This window comes from Salarias fasciatus, chromosome 2, assembly GCF_902148845.1.
Source record: "Salarias fasciatus chromosome 2, fSalaFa1.1, whole genome shotgun sequence".
Lineage (NCBI taxonomy): Eukaryota > Metazoa > Chordata > Actinopteri > Blenniiformes > Blenniidae > Salarias > Salarias fasciatus.
In genome coordinates, this window is record NC_043746.1 from 28,065,778 (window position 1) to 28,089,242 (window position 23,465).

General features: G+C 43.0%; 1 protein-coding gene across 1 annotated transcript in view; it reads right to left on the bottom strand.

Moving 5' to 3' along the window:
• Positions 1-18,481, bottom strand: part of lingo2 (leucine rich repeat and Ig domain containing 2) — an 87,629-nt gene extending 69,148 nt beyond the window's left edge. Inside the window, exon 1 of the mRNA XM_030101287.1 lies at positions 18,333-18,481. The gene's annotated coding sequence lies outside the window, so the exon portion shown is untranslated. The remainder of the gene's footprint in view (positions 1-18,332) is intronic.
• Between the last annotated feature and the right edge of the window lie 4,984 nt (positions 18,482-23,465).

Sequence of the window (23,465 nt, forward strand, 5' to 3'; positions counted from 1 at the left end):
TCCAGAGTTTGAACCATTTTCTGTCACACTGACCACGACACAAGAGCTGCAGCATCGACAGCATTTCACCCACATGATGAACAGTGATCTGAGCTTCTCGGCTTTATATCAATCAAACCACATTGAGACGATAACAAAACCAGCTCACTACCTGAATTCTGGAAAATATTCCAACAATTAAAGGATTTCTGACCAGAGAAACTTCTTCCTGCATTTATTTACACCTGAGCTTCAGCCTCACCAGCACAAAGAGTGTGGAGCACACTACACCTCGAGTGGCCTCGGGCCTACGAACATCTCAGATTGACTCGTAGCATGTGAAACCTCCGGACTCCTGAGGCCCTCAGGAAGAGGTTTGCTCAGTGTTCCCAGAGTCAGAAGATACCAGGCGAAGCAGCTTCAGTTCCCACACTCCGCACCTGTGAAACAAACTTCCTGCAAACCTCTTCTAAAACACTCAAAATACAATTCACTTATTTCATTACCACTGTCTTAAAAACACTTCGACTTCATTTCTTCTCATTTGTGTGCCTTTCTTAATCTACTTCTTTTAATGTACTTCCTTGATTTCCTTGCAAAGCACTGTGAACTGCCCTGTGTCGGACTGATGCTACAGAAATAAACTTACTATAGCTGATTGGTGCATACCAGATATTACTCAATTTTATTTAGTTTTAGGGATTGTCAAGACTGCATCACATCTTACGCTGGTATGCACCGGAGTTCGATGGAGAGAAGAGGGAGATGTGGAAACTATACGCTCTACTATTCCCCTCTGAACCTTTATTGGTAGAAAACACTGGCATCATCACTTCCTTCTTGTGGCACAAACAATCTTTTATGTGAGTTATTTATGCCTGTTTGAGTTATTTATGTTTGAAGAGTCACGTAGGACCAAAATGAACCCTAAAAGATGGCGATGAACTGTTTTTATATGTTGTATATAAAAACTTGCATGTACATAAATGTCTGTGGAGGTATGACATTGTTGAGGATAGGGGAAAAAAAAAAACATCTCCCATGATCCCAACTCTAATGAAAACTGGATGGCAAACAAGGACCAACAAAAAGTGCAGCACAAAGCAAAATGTGACACTTCAGAAGTCCTGTTTTCTTCTACACTGGTGGAGATGAACACATAATTAATACATGAGGAGCGGCTCGGTAATCGGGAACGGGCTGCTGAGCTCAGAGGATCTGACATCAGGCAAGCAGACAAAGGCCTACCAATCCTGTTTATAATCATTTTATCTTAATTCTCCTTGATAAGTTTTGTTATTTTTGCCTTAAGATTGTCGACTCAACATGCTGCTCTGGCTTTTTCATCTCAATGGAAGAAACATTTTTCAGTGCATTTCTTAACTTTTTTTAAGCTGTTGGCTTCACGATTTTTTTTTTAATCATACAGCCATACAGACTGGTAGCTGAGTTAGATTGTTATTATGTGACTGTCGCCTCTAAAACTACCAAGTCCAGGAGAATATGGACTGGGACCGGGATCAGGACCAGGAGAGTCTGGACTGGGGGTCATGACACTCTGGAGGTCAACACTGTTGTTAATGTGAATCTACTGGGCATGTGCAGATGAAGTACTTCCAAGTTGCTGCTGTCTAAACATACACAGTTTGTTTTTAGGAAGTTTCAGTTTCCCCTATTTGCACGAAGACGGAGTCGGAGCGTTTCCACATAGTTTCCTCTTGGAAATCATTTTTCCAAGCATCATCGCAACGTAAAAACACAACCAAAACGCTACGAAAGTTTTCCGATTTCACCCGAAAACGTCATGTAAACGGATCCTTGAATTAACCGTGTACCTGATAATCAGAAGGTATGGTCCTTATAAACCCTGTTGCTCCCGATCACTTAATTGGCAGCCACTGTTTCCCCGGGCGGCGCTGCTCTTTTGAAGCGAGACATCAAAGTAAATTGACGAGTTCTTCAGTCTGCCGCTCGGACTTTGAAATTCATCAGTTTTTCCTGGACGGCTTGTCAAAAACAGCTCCGTTTTCATGATCACAATAGTTATGCAGCTTTTAAAAAATAAAATAATGACAGGCTGTCAAAAAAATCAGACAATCTGAATATTTACTGACTGAGAGAAAACCAACATTTGGTGCTGAGATGTGTTCTGAGAGCTTCACCATGCTCGTTGTGTTCCTCCGCCGAGTTCGGCCCAAGCTGTGAAAGAGGCTTTCATGTCTCGCTTGCCAGGAGGGTCATGCACAGTAGGCAATAATTCCTCTGCAGGATGTGGTAATAATTACTAATCTTCATTGCGCAGCTGTAGGGATGTTTGCAGTCCCGTCAAAAAAAAAAAAAAAAAAAAAAGCCTCCTGCGTTCTGACACATCTCATTACGTCCCGCTTCATGTTTGTGAAAACAAAGGAGACGAGACCTCACAGGCTGTTGCATGCAAACACCGAGTGCATGAATAAGCTATACGGTCACTTTTCCAAACGTCTTTAATCACAATGTGACATGGAAAATATTTTTCATACCTCAAGTACTTGCCGCGTTGAACGCAGTACATGTGTACAAAAGCGATTAAAGTCTGGCTCCAATAAATCCAGCCGGCCGTGACGAAGTTAATTAAGACTGTTGCCAATACGGCAGAGAGAAAACTTTCAGTTAGGTGGAACATGGAGACTGCATGTCACTCAATAAACTCTGATGGCGGAAGAAAAGGAAATTCACTCCAAGAAAATGGTGAATGGTTTTCACTTATATAGAACAAACACAGTTTGTGGGGTTCAGGACATTGGGGATCGAAAGAATTAGAACCTTTTCCAGAAAACGCCTCAAAGCAGCGTCTTGGAGGTTACTTACTCCCGAGATATACGTGCATCAGGACGGTATTCCTCATGATAAAACGCTGTTTGGATCTTATATAATCAGGACGTTACAACTTCCACGGGTTTCTCATTTCGACTGCAGTCAATTACTGAGCCTCTTGCAAGTTAAATAGTGACCTTATCTGAGCTGACAAATGGCCAATTTCTTCGCATCCCAGCATGCTTTGCTGTCTTTTATTTACTGCCCACTTCTAAATGCCACATTTGCTCCTTTTTGTTTCATTTTTCTCCCTTATTAAAGGGACGGGATTAAAGTGCTGGGTTTCATTACTCAGTACAACCGCAAACAACTTCTGTTTGTCCCCACTTAACCGAACGTCAAAAACAAAGACAATTATTCATTTTTTGCGACACACTATCTGATTTTGTGATGTGGACACGAATGGCGAGTGACTCCTAAAGCAAACATTAGTGAATCCAGCAGACACTTAAATGTATTTTAGGAGCAGAGCGCGGTGAGATTTTTATGGCAGAGTAAACCATAATGACCTGTACCAACATACAGATAATGGCCTGGAGCTGGCGTTGTTCCGAGCTCATCTCCTCGGGGTAATGACCCCTCCGAGCCGCTGAACTTGCTGTGTATGCTTATGCTACACTGCTCAGAGTTTTACCGTCTTTCTGGCTCTCGGGAGAGGTCAGGTTCACCTTCAGTCAGGCGTTAAAATGAAGTCCTCTCCTCACCGAGCCCATTACTCAAGACTATTCCCACTCCCGATTGAACACATAAAATGTAGTCTTATGAGCTACCTGCGTCGTATATTTCCCTGTAAATGGATGACGACCGTCAACAAAGGAGGAGGATTCGGGGGGTAAAATTGGGCGATGAAAGAGAAGAGTTTCTTTTCTTATTTAAAAAAAAAAAAAAACTGTTTCAGTATTGTCCTGTTTATCAATGCAGGGCACAGTGTCGTGTTTGTCGCCAGCCGCGTGCCTTTATTCCCACACACACACACACACACACACACTGCAGTGTGTGTCCGCTCGTTATAGCTCAATGTATTCATCAATTCCGTCTTTGTTGTAGTTCAAGGATCAATCTCTTTGCATAACCTTCCCGGGGTATACACACAGACGGATCTGCATTTCATGGCTGGGTCATGCAGAGTACAGCGCACCTATGGTGACTTGCTCAAGGGCAGCTGGTGCTGGATTGTAGATTTAATACTAACTCAATGTCACCGAGAGAAATAAATAAAGAAACGCCGTCAGAAAGTCACCCTGAGAAGAGCGCCGTGTTGGAAACAATGGTTGTTAACACTGCGGCCGTTCATTTACATCAGAGACTTTATTCGGCTTACACGACGATTCCAGTCAAACCGCATCGTCTGTGTCCGTTCTGATGGTGGGAAGGCGGAGCTGAGTTTTAAGATGTAAGAGGAGGCTCTATTTGGATGAATGAGTGAGAGGGATGATGGGAAACGATTAGGTCTCTCTGTGTCAACGCCTTGCCAGGAACACAAAACATTCAATCGACCACAAAAAATGAGTTTCCGACTGCAACAAACCGTCTCCGGCACAGTAAAGCTAACCTCACGGCGGCCTTCACCGAGCCCAAACACACTCTGAACAAAGTCACAGGTCTTACATTTACACAAATAAAAGTTTTACCTCGCTGCGAAAGAAAAAAAAGTCATCGATACGAAAAGCAAAGGTGAAATGTAAACGATTCTTCCCGCTTCCAGTAAAGTCTGTTGTCAGCAGTATTTAAACAGCCAGTAAAACATCCGCAGACTATCCAGTACACAGTTTTTCTGATGGACTCTGAGCAGCTCCAGTGGAGCAGAGCTCCTTAAGTACGTCCTCTCACCTTGTTTCCAGCGTGTGTGTGTGTGTGTGTGTGTGTGTGTGTGTGTTGACGGTCCAGTGCTCCGGCCCCCAGAAGCCAGCACCCCTTCAATCACCTCATTCAAAGCGCTGTAAGCTTGTTAGGTGCAGTATTGCTCCTCTCAGTCTAATTTTCCTGCGTGACACAGGCTCGTCTGCCTCGCCGCCGTCGCTCCATTGGTCATTTTCTTATCAGCACTTTCAGCCGCTCACATTGTGTTCGCCGGCCTTTCTCTCCTGCGTGCCGCGCCGGGAATCTCTTTAGCTGCTGAAACCAAAACAAGGAGGTGGAATCAACGCTGCGTCTGGCTCACACACATTCTTTTCCTTTAATACTGTTTCTATAAATTGTATTTGTATATGCGCTGCCACTTTAATGTGCATCATTTCCGCACTTATTCACATCGTAATTGACTTTGCTCTCGTGTTTAGCTCCAAGCATTTTGGAATTATTAACTCGATGCGATTGATTTTTGAGGGAATAAATAAGTGTAACCTTTAAATGTTTTTTTTCAGCAGATATAAAAGGAATATTGTTTTGCTAACGAATGATTGACTAAAGTCACTTCACTGTTCAGTAATGATTGTTTTGATTGTAGGCTGACATTACTAATCATGAAAACTGGACCCTTGAGGCTTAGAAAGGCTATAAAAAAAGTATTACACAGTGTTCTGTCAGCCAGTGTGTGTGGAGACACGTTCGCTCGCAGTGTGTTAATCTCATGATCGAATAAAATAAACAGAATTTGTTCAGCTGAAACATTAAATCGTTCCAATTTTTCACTAGTCTCAAAGACAGGTTTCTACACCGTGAGAGGAGACCTGATGGTAGAAACCAGAAAAACCCATCAAACGATGCTCCCAGGCTGTGTGTCGCCGTGGACCGCCTCCACACACATCCAGGTTGTGTGTACTGTTACATTAATTGTGTGTAACTTAGGAGCATCCCATGGAAGTTCTAAGTTTCAAGCCGGTCTTGTAACAGACTTTCGGTTCAACTTCTGATTTGAAACGTGTCACATGAATAATCCCGACTTGATGTTTGACTGTGTGATGGAACTAATATGGAATATTGTGTTTGTGTGTGTTATCTCTGAAAACCAGGACTCCGTCGGTGCTTTTTAAACTACTGCTAAGTACGCACCTTTTGCCATTTGAAGTTGCATTCCCCTCTTTCACGGACTCTATCTCTGCATAGCCAGATTTCTTGCCACTATTGATCTGTATCCACTCCCTCTCTCAGCCATGTTGTGAGAAAACGTTCCATAAAATATTTATTTCCTCAGCATTTCCCCTCCTGAAATCTGGGCGATCCTTCCCAGTCACACCTGCTGATCCAAGCCGTTTTCTGAGGCGTGGATTTCGCCCCTCAGTGCGCTCAGCTTAGTGCATAATATTCAGCAGGTTAGAGCTGCATGGCTGCACATTAAAGGTTGGAGCAGAAGGAACATAAACACGCTCTTATTGACCATTGTAGGCAGCGGTGCCGTGGGTGTTATTACCCCATCCACTTTCCCAGCCCTGATTATCTTCTGCCGCTTCCCGGGAGGCGGACGGGGAGACTTCACTCGCACACCGCCAGATAAACACACCTGATTGGGCTTGGCTTTTGGAAATAAGGCCTAAACTGGCGTCATCATTCAGGATTCACTGGATGCCAGAAAATAATCAAACAATCCTTGTGTCTAGAGCGGGGTGAGGCTTATAGAGGCTATTTTTAAGCTGAGGATGCATGTCAGTGAATTACCCACCTAGAAACCATACGTGTGCGCACGTACGTGCATTAGCAATGCCGTACAGGTCACAGCTAAAGAACCAAGTCTGCATATGTTTGAAGGTTTATGTGCAAAGTTCTTATTTTCTAATTCTTTCTTTCTTCTGCCGAACTCACAGCCTGCAATGAGCCGCCTATACACACAGATCACGGCACCCATGAATAATAGAGCGCACATAAATTAAACATGGAAGTTGAGTTTGCGATAGCCGCTCACAGTTGGCCTGACTACGATGCCTCCTTCTCCCCCTCCAAGACTTAATTAGAGGTCTCGCATTTCCTGTGTAGAAAACAACACAAGGGAGGGAGAGAGGGAGAAAAGAGAGAGAGAGAGAGAGAGAACAAACAGGGGAAAATGCTGGAGATAGCTTCTCCTCCTATTTCCCACAATGCACTCTGCTATTACGGCATGCGGTGATGGTTGTCTTTGTGCGAGGACAAAGCGTTGAACAGGAACAGGATCTACCGAACACCTGGTTTGTATCTTCAGAGGATGGCTCCTCTTGTGGTTTATTCAGGCTGAAGACAGATTGTTAGTGTGTTTCATGGAAATGTTGGAGCCCAGCAGATTGAACCCAACGTCTCCATGAATATGGAATATAAAAAACAGGGCATCTGCAATGTGGGAGTGCATCGGCTGTAACTAACAATCGTGTTTGCTCAATGATCTATAGGCGGTGGGCAGACGGAAATCTGAACAGAAGAGGGTCCATCCATGCAGCGTGTGTGTTATTTATCGTCCCACTGGACAGGTGAACAGTTCATCAAAGAGCAAACACACGCTCAGATCATCTCGCTCAGTTCTAGTGTCAAGCCTGAGACACACGGGGAAAACCCGCAAAAGGAAGAACATGTAAACTCCACAGGGAAAATCTCCCAAGCCTGGACGGAAAACAAGGAACAATTTTGTTGAACGATCTAAAAAATGTCAGTTCTGAAGCGATCAAGTCCCAGGAGAATCTGCCAAACATGGTACGCATGTCCAGTAGCAGCGTTTCAGAAAAGTTGAGTTTTCTCCTGTTTTCAAAAAAAAGAGCCAGAAAGTTTTAAAAAGTTGCCTTTTTAGTGGTTTCAAGCGCTGAAAATGTAACTGAAGTGACATCTGGTGCTTGCTTGTCTGTGTATCACCTCTCACCAGGGAGCTTTTAATAGGAAGAGGAACTGAAAACCTGAGCGTGACTGTTTCTCAACTGTTTTCACGTTAAATCACGTCCACGCTGTTATTCAACCGCTTATTCCAAAGAGAGACATCAGGCAGGTTGGGTTTTTTTTTTTTTTTTTGTACTTTTTGTACTAAAGCTGGATGGGCAGAAAAAAAAAGAAGAATAAACGCTGATTTCAATCACAGGGATTGAATGGTGAAATTATACATGAGTGGCAGTTCTGTGTCATGTCCTGTCATCTTGTCTTTAAATATTTCAACTCTTCAGTTTAATCCAATAGAAGATACACACTGAAGAGACGCAGGATGAGTAAGTGAGATCTAAAAGGTCCCCAGAGACAATCTGTGAACCAATTAAAAACATGATCAAAACGCCAAACTGAATCAAAAAAGTGAAAATGAAATTAATTAAAAAAAAAACCAACAAAAAAACTATATCGGCGAATCGTGCTGCAGTGTTTAGGAGACGAACGTTTTCCTCTTCACTATTTCCCAGTTTGGACTGGAGAGGGACGTGATTGACGGAGTCTGTTCAGACTCACCGATCACGTTTGTTCTGCTATAAAACCTCTGCGCATGTAGGAAGAGACTTCTGAACACAAAGCAAACACACTGCAGCAACACAACATACACTGTGTACATAAATAATATGCTTGTAATGATCTGCATGTCATTTACATTTTCCATATGGGCGGGTTACATAACGGTGTGGTTCGTCTCGGCAGGGCTAGTATTTCTATTTTTTTCACCTTCACTGAATAATTCATGACTCTTTTTAGTATAGCGGCCATGAAATCGCTCCACGAAGGAGCACATGCGTGACTTCATGTGTAGCCTTTAGAGCCTTGCAGTCGGAGAATTAGGCTCAATCTGCGATCTTCCTCGATTTGTCACGATATATCCAGAGAGAACACAAAAGTGCATGTCCTTCTGTTAGCTCATTGTTAATTACGGCTTTGGTGTTATTAAGACTGACATTTAAGATCCCTCCACGCTCGTGTTTTTGTGAAAGACCTGACTGAGCCACATCTGGCCTAAGTAGGGCACCGGGGATGACAGAGCGCCAGCATGTTAATATGTTCTCTCAGAGATGCGGGGGCCGCCGTGTTAAAGAGATGATGATGATGGTGATGGTGATGATGGTGATGTCGATGATGGCGCTCCCAGTCACGCTCGCTCACTTAGCAAACCTGGCCTCCTCTTGATCATTCCTGACAGAAACAAAAAGGGTGAGTATTCTCTAATCAAGGCCAAAAGTTCCGATCACCGGTGGCGTTCCTCTAATCTACTGATAATGGCATTTTGAGGACGGTGGCAGGAGATAACGACGGCTCGGCATGCTAAACAAGGACGGATCGACACCTCTCGGTCTGGACTGGCCAATCGAGTCACTCGGCGATGTGCTGCGGGCTCGATGGATGGACGGACGGATGGACGAATGCTGAAGATGCCATTTACCAACACCAGAAAACACCACAGAGCCTGCTCGTTCTTGTGTTGTGGTTCGCAGGAATCTCACAGTTAAATCCTTTAGAGCTTCAGTCTAAAAGTGTTTAACCGGTGACTGTAAAAGAAACGGCCGTGCCAGTGTTTGTGTTGCTGTGAGTCTCTGTGTCCATACACTGGATATTTTCACAGCCAACATGTTCGCAGCTGTACTGATGGTTTTATCTCATCTAATTCAAAACTCAACCTTTTGCTTCAAAGTTCAACACATCATTTTAAATCTACTGTACATTAACGCGGCCCAGGAGAGAAAGCATGTCCTCACAGCCCTGATACACAATTCATGTTACAATGGCCCACTGCAACAAAAAGAACAGAGAGGGGGGGAAAAAAAACGTCTTGAATATTTTATTGACGTCATACGAGGTAGAACTAACATAAAGCTGTTCCACACTGCAACACAGCATCATCTGCCGCATCCGCACTGCAATACGCAGACTTCAAAAGAGATGTTAGCAAGGATGGATTGAGAAAATAATGATGAATCAAGCGACTTGGTGGGGATACAAGTCTATTAGCCGGAATAATGAGGCATGTGGGCAGAGCAGGAATTAGAATAAAACAAATGAAAGTTACAGTAGCTTTCTTCTCTCTAAACGAATGTGTGCCACTAAAACTGGAAAAAAAAAAAATATATATATCTATATAATGTCATGTCTGGAAGACCAACTGTTCATCCTATTATTAGGAAGTTTGATATCTGCCCAGAGACAAGAGACGGGAATTATGGCGTTTAGCTGTGATCCCCGCATCATAAAACAATGCAGAATCATCCGAGCCGCATCCTTCATCATGGTACAGAAACCAGAGAGCGTCGCTTTGGAAGCTAAACGCAAAAAGGAGTTTTGATTTCATATGAAATGAGAAGCAGTTCCAGTGAATTAATGTGGGTTTTTTTTCTTTTTTTTTTTCCGTCCCTGTAGTGTATCTGCAGCAGGCAGGCTTCCCTCTCCAGCCCGACCGGTCCGCTCACTGCGCTCCTCCTTTGAAACTGCAGCCAGGCTTTCCATTACATTTCAGAGTGCTGTCAGCGCCTACCTCTTTCACACACATTATTTTTTACTTTCAGATCTCAAAGTGCGCAGCCAGATCTAATAATACCACATCCAATTGATGCTAGGGAAAATGTAGCACTTCATTGGAGGAAAACAACAACAACAACAGCACATAAAGCAAAAATCATGTTGTGTATTCTTAAAATTTCAGGCCTGGGATGTGTAATCCCAGCGAATCGGCGCTCCTCTTTATGTCCTTGCTATAATTAAAAGCGTTTCTGTCATGTGGAAGTGTGGCAGAGGCTGAATGACACCCGAGACGCATCGCAGCGTCACATCCAAGTGAAACGATGGGAAGAGCAGCAGCAACGCAGGTGATTTCCACCTGGAGGAGGACACGGAGAACTCGTACTAATTCCACATTTAATGGTCACTGTGAGCGCTGTTACACACCTGGAAGCAGTCAGCTGTAGTATGTATGCTTTGTGTAGACCCTAAATGTTCCCCACACTGGTAAGAATCCAGTTAAATCTAAATTTCCTAATCAGAGATGTCAAAAAGTTGGAATAAGTGAAAAGTGAACCGAAACTTTGTGTGAATTTTCTATAAAAACACATAGGTTATCTTCAAATTTGAAGTATTAGCTTTTGCTAGCTAATTTCACCTTTTCATAAAAAAAAACCCAATAATATAACCAACAAATTCTTCACATACTTTGAGTATTTCTGTATATGTACAGGTCAAGGCAGGGAACTGAACCACCAACCAAAGAAGATGACCTGCTCTGCCAAATGAGCCAGGAGGTTAATTAATGTTTGCGCTTGTATTGTGCGGCTGCTTCCAGCTCGCTGTGTCTGTCATGTCTGAATTCCAGCGGATGTTAATGACACTGGGATTTCTGGCGGGGTTACTGTGTTCAGACCACACTGGCAAACACCTCCGTCACATTAACGTCCAATTAGAGCCACAATCAGGCTGGAATCTGGAATGGCTTCCACCATTAAACCCCCAGTTCTCACCCATTGATATTTAAAGAGGCGTTTAAAGCGGAAATTAATGAGGGCTCGGTTGGTGCCTGGGTTTACAGGTCAAGACAATTCAAAATATATACACTTACGTATTCATAACCCAGTCATATATTACCAGAAATCTAATAATTGTTATTTGTTGTATGTTTGTAATTTCTTCCTCCACATCAAACATAAAGCTGAGTCACTGCTGGAAGTGAAACCAAAAGAGACTCCCGACATTGAATTAAAGTATACTTCTCTTCGTCAGTATTCTCCATGGTCAGCTTACAAAAGGGAACATTAGTCACATGCAGTGAAAGGCAGATACAGACGACATACAGAGCTGTGGCAAACATTTGAGGTGATAAAATATGCAAACATTCTATTACTTAGGTGTCATATTTGTCACTTTGGGCTAAAATATGAAATTTCCCTTCAAGAGACTCTCGACAATGCAACAAAATACATTGAAATATCATTAAAATAAACTATTAAACCAAAGATGGATCCGGCAGAATGAAGATGAATTAATGAAAACCAAATCAGACTGAATTTGACATCTGGTTTTCAAAATTCCGGATGTTGACCTGAACAGGACCTGGTTCTTCACAGGCAGAGCCAGACTCCTTGAACACAGTCCTGGTTCTTTAATGTGTTTCTGGACTCCTTAGAGAGATGTGGACTGAAGATTCTCTAGACAAGATGCAGACTCTTAAAACTAGACGAGGGGTTCAGAACAGACCTGGAGTTACCAGATATGCTGTAATCCAGACCCAGACTATTTAAATTGGACCAACCCTCTTTAGACTCTTTAAAGTTGACAGTGAATCCTTTAGAAAATGTCAACTCTTGACGAGATGCAGAATAATAAAACAGAACTGTTGTTCAAAATATAACTGAATACTTTGAACCAGAATTATGAAAAAAGTGAATTTCCCACAGTGGATTTTTTTTTTTTTTTTGTCTTTTTTTAATTTGAAAGGTCAAGTGAGTTTCCGGCTCCCCTGCCTGACAGTGGTAACCTGCAGGTCAGAGACATTGACTCCCACTGTCGAGAGGTCCCTAACCCCCAACGTCTTCCCTCAACTGTGACGATAATAAACGACGAACAAGATGAGCTGCATGCAGGGAAATAACTTGCTCGAGGAGGATTCATATGTGCAACATGGCGGTGGTCATGTCGGCTCTCCTGGTGGTCATGAAGCTATCATTAACTTGTATGTCAATCCAAACAAAGTCTTTACACCAGTTTAAAGTTCTCTGATTGCAATAGTCTGTATTTTCTTCTTTATTTCTGTCAACATGACTATATTTTGGTGCTGATGCTGGGTAGCTTACAGAAATCCACTGGATGTTATAGTAAATGTGATGCTGCCATGAATGCAGATTGAGTTTTCACCACGGCACCTTGAATAAATCATGAGGACAAGACAATATTAGTCCAAGAGCAAATATCAGCTGCAGAATTCAGAGTAGAGACCGATCGGCGGGTTTGATAACAGCATCGCTGATTGATAAAGTTCTCAACATGTGATTACAGGTCTGGTTAAAACCGCCACAAACAGTCAGGCCCCATGATGCAACCTGCTGAAACCTCCACCGAGCAGCGAGAACTTTTACTGCAGAGCTCGGGAATTTTGTTTTCTTTCTCTCTCTTCATAATTGATAAGATGTGTTCGATTTTAAGCAGCTGTTTCTCTTAGCCGCCGCGGCCGCCGCATCCAGAAACAACGCCGATCCGAGCGGAGGCGCATCAAAGTTTGTCTCAATGAAACACTGAAGGAACAAGACATCTTGATTTAGATGCAAAACACAATCCCATGCTTGGCTGGCTCCTCCCATGAGGGGCCCGGAGATTAAGATTTAATGGCGATACGGAGGGAATGACACTATCTGTGTGCCGGCTGCCTCTGCTTCACACAACATCACCTCTGTTGCTTTTCCATCTTCCTCTCTTCTCCCCAAACAAAGATGCAGACACGCTTTCCCACGCAGCCGCGCCAGGTTTTGGACACACACTTGTTTGTACATGTTACAAACACACACTTACTCCCGCACAAATGTTTACGCTCACAAATGCAATCAGAAATCTGACAGCCGCTGCCACAGCGGCCTGACTCGTGAATTAAAACTCTTGTCAGGATGATGCCTTCTGTCGCATGAATGCTGGAATTGGCTGAAGAAATGATGGATCTGCAGCCGGGGCGTCTGGCGACGCCGGCGTGCCCGGAGGGGACGGGCGGCGCTGCTCTGTGTCACAGCGCACATTCATCCAGGAGCTCTCAAATGCATCATGCGTGACATATAAGATGCATTATCACCCTCTGTCATCATATACTAACGGAGCCGCGGCGCCCATAGGAAGACTCCTGCAGAGACACGCAAATCTCCACATCATAACGTGTTTATTAAAATGATATACTCTTTAATACACAGGATTCTGGAAAAAAGCTATTTTATCATACTTCATTATTGAATATTGAAGGAGTAGGGATGAATCAGCCTTACTTCTTACAATCATTTTTCAGACAGGTTATGCAACCAGCTGTATAACAATAAATACACGTGTCATATAGTATGTGTGTCTGCACATGTCTACACAGGTGTCTTTATTTCAATATAAATTATTTTCTGTATTTGTATTTTCATCTATTTGTAAATTTAGAATTAGAATTAACAAAGAGTTTATCTATATCTATACAGTAAACCCTCTAATGAGGGGGACATCCTAAAATCCAAGTGGTGGTGTCCCCTGGAGACAGGTGTCTCTTTAGAGGGACATGCTGTGAGGACTGAATGGAGGACATGTTCAAAACAAAAGAATTCCAGCTCACTGCTGGAAGTTAATGGTCAAAAATAGCAGTGAAGACATGAAAAAAGCTGCTCAGTGATTATAGGAAGAGTTTGGTTTGTTTAAAAGCTAATGAAGGCTTTTCTATTGATTACTGAGAGGGGTGTGAATGACTTTTGACATTCCACTTTTTGTTTTCTTATCAACGTTTGGAAGAAGCCAGTATTTGATGGAACATCAGGAGATTCTGGGAGACAGAATTGAAAAACTGGCCGTTTTAGTGTTCGCTCGGACTGGAATTTGCCAAAAAAAACTAGTCCATTGTCCGTGTTTGGCAATGAGTCCGCTCTGTGAGGCGTGTTAACAGTAGAAAACATGTCAGTGCACGCAAATGTGTCGGCACTTCGCGGGTCCCTCGCCACAGGTTTGACTCTATGTTTTTGTGTAATATGCATGCTCAAGTTTGAATGCATACCCAATATTTTTTCTCCTCATTTGATATTTAGATTTAATGTAAACCACTTTGTTCATTCATTTGTAGCCACCTTTTGTCAGATTAATGTCTAATTAGCGCCGTGATCAGAGTTCTATCAGCAATGACTTCCCTGCTTTAACCGCCATTCCTCATCCTTTGATATTTAAAGAGACATTCGGCAGTGAAATTAGTGAGGGATTAGTTTTTGCCTGGATTTACGGGGTCGAGCTAATTCAGGAGGAAAGAACCGATCATTTCATGCTCCACACACTTTTATCAAAGTCATATTATTTCAACACAGAGATATGAGCAATGCTACTTTATCATATTCAATAATGTCAGTGATTTAAATGTGGCGATTATTTGCCAGGCTACTAAATAACTAAGTCATGCTGTCAGGGTGAGTTTGTAAAAACACCCATAATGCAACAGCTAGAGGAAATTTGGACATTTCATTGTTTTGTAACAAAAAGTTTGATTAAACTTTGTTTTATCTTGAAATTTCAGTGATTTGGGAAGTAACTGATTGGTTTTGTAAAGAATATCCTCATGTTACACACCACAATGAAAAACCAAAGTTTTAAGTTTTAAGGTTATTTTGGCGCCATTTTACCAGCCGGGTCCGCTGAAGATGAAACTAAGCTGCATGTGGCCGATAAACTAAAAGGTGTTTGACATTTCTGAAACAGATTCTTTAAAATGGGCACAATGGGAAAGCAGATATTAATACAAATTTTCTTTAAAGACTAGTTACAAAAGAGCAGATCAAAAGGATTGAATAATAATTGAAATTAAAGAAATACTGTGCATCTCATAATAAAAAAAAGATTACATGGTGTGAAATATATTTATGTATGACTCAAATTCCCTGAAAAATCATACAAATACTGCATAAAAGGGCTTAATTTTTGTAATTATTTAATTTTACCCCTCTATACATGTAAGTAAGTCTGCAACAATCCATGTTTGACCTTCAGATGATTTTCTTTACTCAGGCTAAGAGAGAAACACCCAGTGACTGCAAAAGCATGACTGTCAATAATTTATGAGTTGTAGGTCCTTTCTTCCCGGAGCTGTGAAGAGTTCATACACTCATTGTAAATTTAAACGGCACTCCGCGTGTGTGACCAAAAATCCCCGGCTCTCCGAAGGCCCTCCGCCCCGCCGCGCTGACCTGCTTGTGCCGGCAGATCGAGACATTATTCAGCAGTAATTTGTGCTCCGGCGGTCTGAAAGGTTGCAGCAGCGGCAGCAGCAACAGTGACTCAGCAGATTCGCGGTCAATCGGGGGGGGGGACCACAGCGTCACACAGCTGAAGCTGCAAATCTGAGTCTATCACGGCTCCGCGCGAGGAGATCAATGACGGGAAGAAACGCCGTACTTCTGCATGCAGACGCTGTTTCTGATTCCAGACTCCGGTCAATAAAGTCTTATTTGATAGCAGGAACGAGTAACAGTCGCCCGCTGAAGTCCAGGCAGTGACTCACAGAAGTCGTGTCACCTTCACGTAACACAAACCGCAGGGAGAGAGTTTCGTTGTTGGGAGAAAGCATGAAAACTCCTGCTCAAACAAAGATGAATAACAAAGTGCTGAAATCTGAAAAATTAACAGATTGCCAGAAAGCAACACAATATGTGACAGTTCGGCGTCTCATCACAATCCGTGATGTTTTACTTTCCACTAGAATATGCGATGAGAATTTGTCACATTTCGTATGCGACGCTACTTCGTTAAATGTGCAGATCTATGCAAATAATGTGTTCCGTTGATGCAAAGTGCAGATTTCAGTTAAAAATAGTGATGCTCATTCTGTGTGCGCGGAAAGTAAAATTCTAAAGTTTGCAGGAGCAGCAAATGTTGCTGGAGCGGGTAAGAGTCACCCACTGAAGTTCAAAACGCTCGCAGGCAGTGACTAACATAAGTCATGTCACCTTGACGTAACACCGACCACAAAAAAAGGAAGAAGAAGAAGAAGAAGAAGAAAAAAAGAAGGGATTTTTATGGTTGGCCGCTTCTCTGCCAGAGTGGAATAAGAAGAAAATGCATTGAGTTTTAAAAGTCGCTACTAGCCGGTCAGAATAGAAGAGAACGTCTGAACAAAGCAGAAACACAGGGTGAGTTTAATGAGGTTTCAGTGAAATTTTGAACAGTTTGCAACTTTTCCTTTGTGAGACAACAGTGATGCTGATTTTAGGAAACAAAGCAATGTTCAAGCCTCGTTCACAACACGCTTTCAAGTGAAAACATGGCATTCCGTTGCAATTTTTGGGGTCTGTTTGAATGACAAAGGTGCTCTGGGCGGAATTGGCAGTTCAGGGTGTCCAAAAAACATTTTGTGGTGTCCATATTGTATTTGGTGGTTGGCATGCCTTGCCGGGCTGGTTTTACAAATATATTTCATTTTTTTCCCCTCATACTTTTGGCAATTTTATACATTTTTCCATTATTTCAATCTCCCCTATGAAATATCAAAAGAAAATTTTGCCAAAAATGAAATGAAGAACAGCAAAAGATTTTTGCAGTAATTTTGTCGAAAAAGAGATAGTCTTAACCAAAATTAGGACCATTTTACACTGGTTGCATTATGGATCCTTAACGGATGCACACTGAAAAAAAAACAAAAAAAAAAAACCTCATGCAGCAGGAGCTTCAAGCAGAGACATATGGCCATAGATAAGGCTACTAGCATTGTAATGAACTCCGCTACGCATATGCATCTGGTGAGGATAGCAAACCTCCGGTGGTCTGGCCATATGAATGTCTTTGTTCTCCGCTGTTAATGTTGAGCATGTATTGTTCTCTGCAGCACGTTTGTGTGGTTTTATGACAAATGCAACCAGCAGCTTTACGTGAACGGAGTCTCAGATTAGCAAGAGTTCCCCCACTGAAGTTAAAATGCTTGAGTTCCTCACATAAGTCATGCCACCTTATCGTAACGACGACCACGGAGCCAGATTTCCATTTATCACTGACCAGTCGTTCCTCAGAGTGGAATAAGAAGGAGAGGAGAGAACGCACGGAAGCTCTGTCTTTGGAGTGCCTGCTGCTAAACTCGGTGCCTGCACTTGAAAGCACAGCCACATAAAGATCGAACAAAATGTCAAGGCAGATAACGTGAGGTGAAATCTAGAAAAAAAAAACAGAGAGAGAGAAACATTTGTGCAAAAAAACACAACATGAAATGTCATTGTTTGGATTTTCCTTCTTCTCTTCTGAGAGTTTTGTAAAACAGGTGCCGGTGTAATGCTATCTGTCTGTGGAAACTTCATTCGGCGTTCATGTTTGAGTGAGCTGTGCTGTGAGGATGCAGGTTAACAACGCTCGTGTGGAATCGTTCAATCATCGCTGACAAGGCTGCAGATGGGCGCCTAAAAGAATCCCGGCAATCAATCGAGTGCAACGCAATTCACCTGTGAGAGCCAGGCAAGTCGTGTGGAAGTTGGAAGCGGATTGCAATCAAGCAGCATCAATTAGCAGCACACTGTTCTCATGACAAAACGGCTCAAGGCTTGTTGTTTTTTAATATATATATATATATATATATATGTTCTGCTCATGTGATTAAATCCAAAACCTTTAGATCCAACAGAGACCCCACAGTCAGGAAACCCAGGCAGCTATTGGAGTATCCCTTCAAAAAAACGCATCCCTCTCTGGAAAATTCATTAGAAACCCGCCCGGGAGCGACGCTCCTACACGACGGGCTGCAGTCAGACGGCCGAACATGAGATGACGCCGCATGCTTTCACACTGCGAGAATCAAAGCCACCATCTTTCAGAGGAGTGAAAAGTATGGAGTGTTTTGCAGCACGTAGCGTTGGAACAATGCCCGGGCCAAAAATGGAAAAGAAAATGGCTGAACGGAGGAACAACAATGTGAGACACAATAGTCTGAGTGGCACAAGTCTGCTAAGAGACTGTAAATGTCTGCTGCTTACCACTTTGAGAAGCAATCATCCCCTCAGCCATGGCCTATTCTTCTCTCGCTGCTTTTGCTGTGGTCGTCTCTATTTTCTGTCTTTTATCTACAGGGGGAGAAGATGGAAGAAGCAAGAATAAGAGCTAAGTCAGGACGAATCAATACCAAACAGATCCCGGCTTCAGACATGGCAGGATCACACAGACATGCACGGCGCTGTGAAGCAGGAGCGAAAAACAGTAACGACCACATTAAGACTTTGTGTAAATCGTCTGGTTTGCAGAGACGTTGTGAGGATCAGAGGAGAAGACGGACTCGTACACGTATTGATTAGAACTTGTATTTCATCATTAATGCACCACATACGCTGGATGGACTTCCTGAAAAATGAAACCTTAAGAAGGTGAAAGGCACAGCTATAAATAGAAAACATTCGCTTTTATTCTGACGCTCGGCTGCGTGTGGAAGACCGCGCTGGGACATTTATCTGATCAGCGCAACGCGATTTATGGACAATGAGCTGTAAATGATGTGTTGAAAACTTTTGGCAGGGACGTCACTCAGCTGCCACATCGCGGCTCCATCAGCCGGATAATTGCCACGGTGCAAACACAAGCGGCGTGGAGCCTGAAACGTGCTGATGGAGATGAGGGTGTATCTGCAGAGTCCAGTCGGTTTCAGCACAGTGTTGTTTTCAACGTGTCGACATCCATTAAGTCACATTTATGAAAAAGAGAGGGAACACAGATCGAGGCTCATTAACGCAGGGCGTCAGGAACTCCCAGTTTATTATACAACATATTCTGTTGTTCCTTTTTGTGCAGGATGGTTTTGGAGTTGAGCCTCAGGGCGTTTAGCAGGAATATCTCCAATATGGAGTCAGAGTAAGTGACTCAGACGATTTGTTCGCTAAATCATTAAAAACTCCTTTGCCGGTCGGCATTTTAAAGAATTTGTTTCTCTTTTTTTTGTCTGTGGCGAAGCAGTGCAGTCGACCGACACTAGCAGGAGCTACAAAGCATAACGAAACGTCCGCTCACAACACGAACGCCGTCTGTCAGGGCTGTCAACAGGTTAGCAAGACGGCTAACGACTGGATGCGATCAGTCCTCAGCAGCCATGCACACCACGTGCACTCCACAATTCAACATTAACATGACTCACAACAACTGCTGCTGAGGAGCGCTGCATGTCGGTTAACGCGTTGGAACACTAGTGGGCGCTGTTTCAAGCACTTTCAAAAAGTTTCCTTTCAATGACTCCAATGTAAAACAAACACCCAAAATGCTTTTGAAACGTTTTAATGGAACCAACACTTCTCATTAGATGACAGAGAAATTACACACTAGGAACATCAGGAGTTTGCATGTAAAAGCATTCGTTAAAGCTGAGTCTGTAGCTGTGTAGAATGAGTTGTGCAGCTGTAGATTTTTTTTTCTTCTCATACATCCAACACAAAACTTACATATTCACAAATCCTAATACAGGGGTACAAATACGATTTTACAAAGTCACAGATTAAAAAGTGTACACGCTCACATTTTCTCTCCTGTTGTTGTAGTGTATTGAGTGTATTGACGAGAAGTCCTTCCCAAAGTCACACACGGCGCAACTGCACTGAGATATTTGGTAAAAATGTTCAGTCAGTGGAGAAAAAGGGGATGCTCAACTGGGATCGACAGACTCCAAAACCAATCACAAGTGAGGAGCTTCTGTCCCACAGCCAATCAGAAAGGAGCAGCTTTGGTCATTAAAGATGGTGGATATTCCTTCTATTTTTGTTTGAAATTGCAATATTTTAAGATAACTTGTAGCTTTAGCTTTATTTGGATAATATTTCTAGTGAGAAATGTAGACTGTATTTTATTATTATCTATTCAGTTGATGGACACAAGCCGGCTTTTCGTTTTGCCGTACCTTCTTTTAGCTTTCACGATGTTGCGATGGTGGTTACTAAGGAAGGAAGTGGATGCATCAAGGAAACTCTCCATCCTTCCTCTCTGTGCGTCACACGAGTTCTGATTCACTGTGGTGATCAGTATTTAGACTCAGCAGCTTTTCAGATGAAGTTTTCAGGTGACAGCAGGAAGCCAATAGCATCAGACTGAGCTCTGGGTCTTTCTGTCTGCAGTCTGAATCTTCACTCTTGGATTTTCTCCCGTTATTTTTATCTATTTTGTCCAAGGTGTCCGAGGTTAGTCCGCCTTCCGTCCAATTTCTTCTGGATTCATCTTAAACCCTGAAGCAGTGAAGATAGATCAATATCTAAGTTTGAGAGACCATATCGATGTTGCTTTTGGAAATACTAATCAACAATAGAGAAAAACAATAAATTGAAAGAAAATTGTGATATTTTCAAACCAAACCTTTAAATCTACGCCTTCTCCATCCAAGCAAAGCGATTGGTTTACTGCACAGCGTCCATGGACTGTGCTTTAAAGATTTTCTGAGCAGAATACCCTTTTTTTTTTTCTGAGTCTGTACCAAACAGCCTGACCCACACAATGCACACTGGCCCCTGCTTGCTACTTTCTTTACTATAATGAGTCCCTTATCCAAACTGCAGGAGGAAACACAAAGGACGGTGATTATGCAAAAGACGTGCCTGAGTTGGTAATGTAATGATGAGAGGGAGAGCGAGCCGGAGACAGAGGGGGAGTTATCTCCTCCAAGTCCAAAGGCAGAGAGATTAAAAAAAAAAGAAAGAAAGAAAGAAAGGAAAAAAGTTAGACTCAGGACACTCTTGTTAAAATCACTCTTGACACCCTGTGCTATTAGTACGCCATTAAGAGTTCAAGGACAATAGCTGTCGTGTTTTTTTGATCATTTATCCCTTGGATTCCCTCGTTAAGCCCGAACGCGCTCTCCTCTCGATGGCCGCAGAATATTGATGGGCTGTGAAAGCGTGATTTTTGCTGGATTCATAGTAATCCTCTTTTTGTGTGCCCTTATTATTACAGATGAGCCAAACGTCTTTGACATCCAGATTGGAAAGTTAATTGCCTGTTGTTGATTTAAGTCTCTCAATAATCTTAAAAACGCTATTAGACAAAAATGATACATGCTCCAAGATGTTCATCTTGGCTCCGGATGAAATAATAAATGGAGTGCAATAAAAATTCAGTCGAGCCATATGTGTGTGTTCAAGAAGGAGGTACTTGTTTTTAATTAGGTGCGATTATTAGCTCACACTTTTTAATTTGTTTTGTACTATGACCAAAAAGCTGTTGCAGATAAACACCATTTATTTACTTCTGAGCCGCACTCACAACTGTTGGAGTGCTGATAAACGCATTTAAAGGTGTTGTAAACACACGCAGCTATAGAAAAGCGTTTTCGGAGGGAGTTAAATGGAGGAAGAAGTCTGCTTTTGTCACGTCCACGTCTATGGATTTGCACTTGCGGCGGCGCCACACCCTTCCTCTCACGCACTGACAGTAACTGTGATGCACAGCTGCAGCACATCAAACCATATCATGAGATTTATTAACCTGTGATTGACAGTCAGTCACACGTCGTCCTTGCCTCCCATCCCCCCGCCCTGCGGATATCTCACCCACCTCCCCGAAAACGCGGTCCCGATTCGCGTCATTCGCCACCTGGGATTAAGTAGCACACCAATCATGACAAAAGCCTCTTTCTTTAATTATGTGACCATAAAACGCCTCAATATGCAGCAGCACCTGGATCCTGCTGCAGACATCAGAGCTTCATCAGCATTTGTTCCTAACTAGAGCGCCCAGATAATTAGTGCCTCCTTCTGTAGTACGGGGGGAATGGTGAGAGACAGATTGGGAAATGGGATGTTTGTTTTCCTTCAGATCTCGCTGATCGGGAGAAAGAAAGACGAGATGAAAGGTTTCTATCAGCAGCAGGATTTACGGTTGAGGAGCAGAAGTTATAATGAGAGCGTCTCCATCAGTCACAGACCATCCAGCCCCTGTTGTGCTGCCGCTGGACCAGACTGGACAGGCTGTTAGCACGCCAAGTTCAAGAGCCGCACTCCACATACCGAACAAAGTGCGTCTGAAAGTTAAAACGCTTCACTTTCTCTCAAGGAACATGCACGGGAAATGCATCTGTGGCTCTCTGCGCACGGCTAATGAAGCCGAACCAATCACTTTGCACAGCTGGACGTCTTTTCAGCTATTCCTGTTCGATCTGGAGTATCTGATTGCTTGTAAATACGCGACTGATTTACACTTCTTTACTGTGTGGAAGTGTGTGTGTGTGCCCAGTAACAAGAAAGCCATTAATCACATCATTATGCCAATTAGGAAGTTTTGCTGCTCGGCTGACGGAGCGGTGTGGGAGTGAACCTCTTCACAAAACCGATGTGAAACATTACAGTGACTCCTGCACTCTTCTTTTCTACGTCAACCTCCTGGCTCCAAAACAGCAGCGCTACAATATATTATTAGGGACCGAGCCCCGGAGGGCAAGGTGGCCGCAGGCCACCTTGCCCGTAGGGCAAGGTCTCTATTGTTTTTCGTTCGTTTGTCGTTCTCGTTCTATATTATTATTATACTAACGCCCAAATAAACGCGAATTTGACCCCCTAAACATGCACGAAAACTCACCAAATTTGGCACGCACATCGTGACCGGCGAAAAATTTTATAAAATACAAAAACGAAAACCATCAGCTCTCTAGCGCCACCTATATCCCGAAAAACGTCTAAAACAGTCGCTACGGCCCACAGGAATGTCGTAGAGAGATCAAACCAACACTCACGCGTTCGTCTCATTGAGATCTACATTTCACGCGCTCACACCCCTGACCTAAATCCAACAGGAAGTCCGCTATTTCCCTTTCAAAGTAAAATTTTGATCAAAATCACTCCTCACGAAAAAATTATCTCCTCCGAGACCGTTTGTCGTACAGACATAAGAGTCACACGACGTGAAAGAGGACAAATTTCTCTACAAAAGTTGTGAACAACTTTGTCAAAAGTCTGACGGTGTGGATTTTATTAGCGTACAAAGTTGGAAGTCTGAAATCCTGCCTTGCTCCGGCCCTCATCCGTTATAATGGGGAAAAAAGGAAAAAAGTCGCCTTTTTTCAGCACCTCGAACAAGTGGCGACTGCGGCTAAACCGTGACTCCTATCAACAAACCGAGCCCACTGAAAGTTCCAGCAGGTTCTCCCGAAC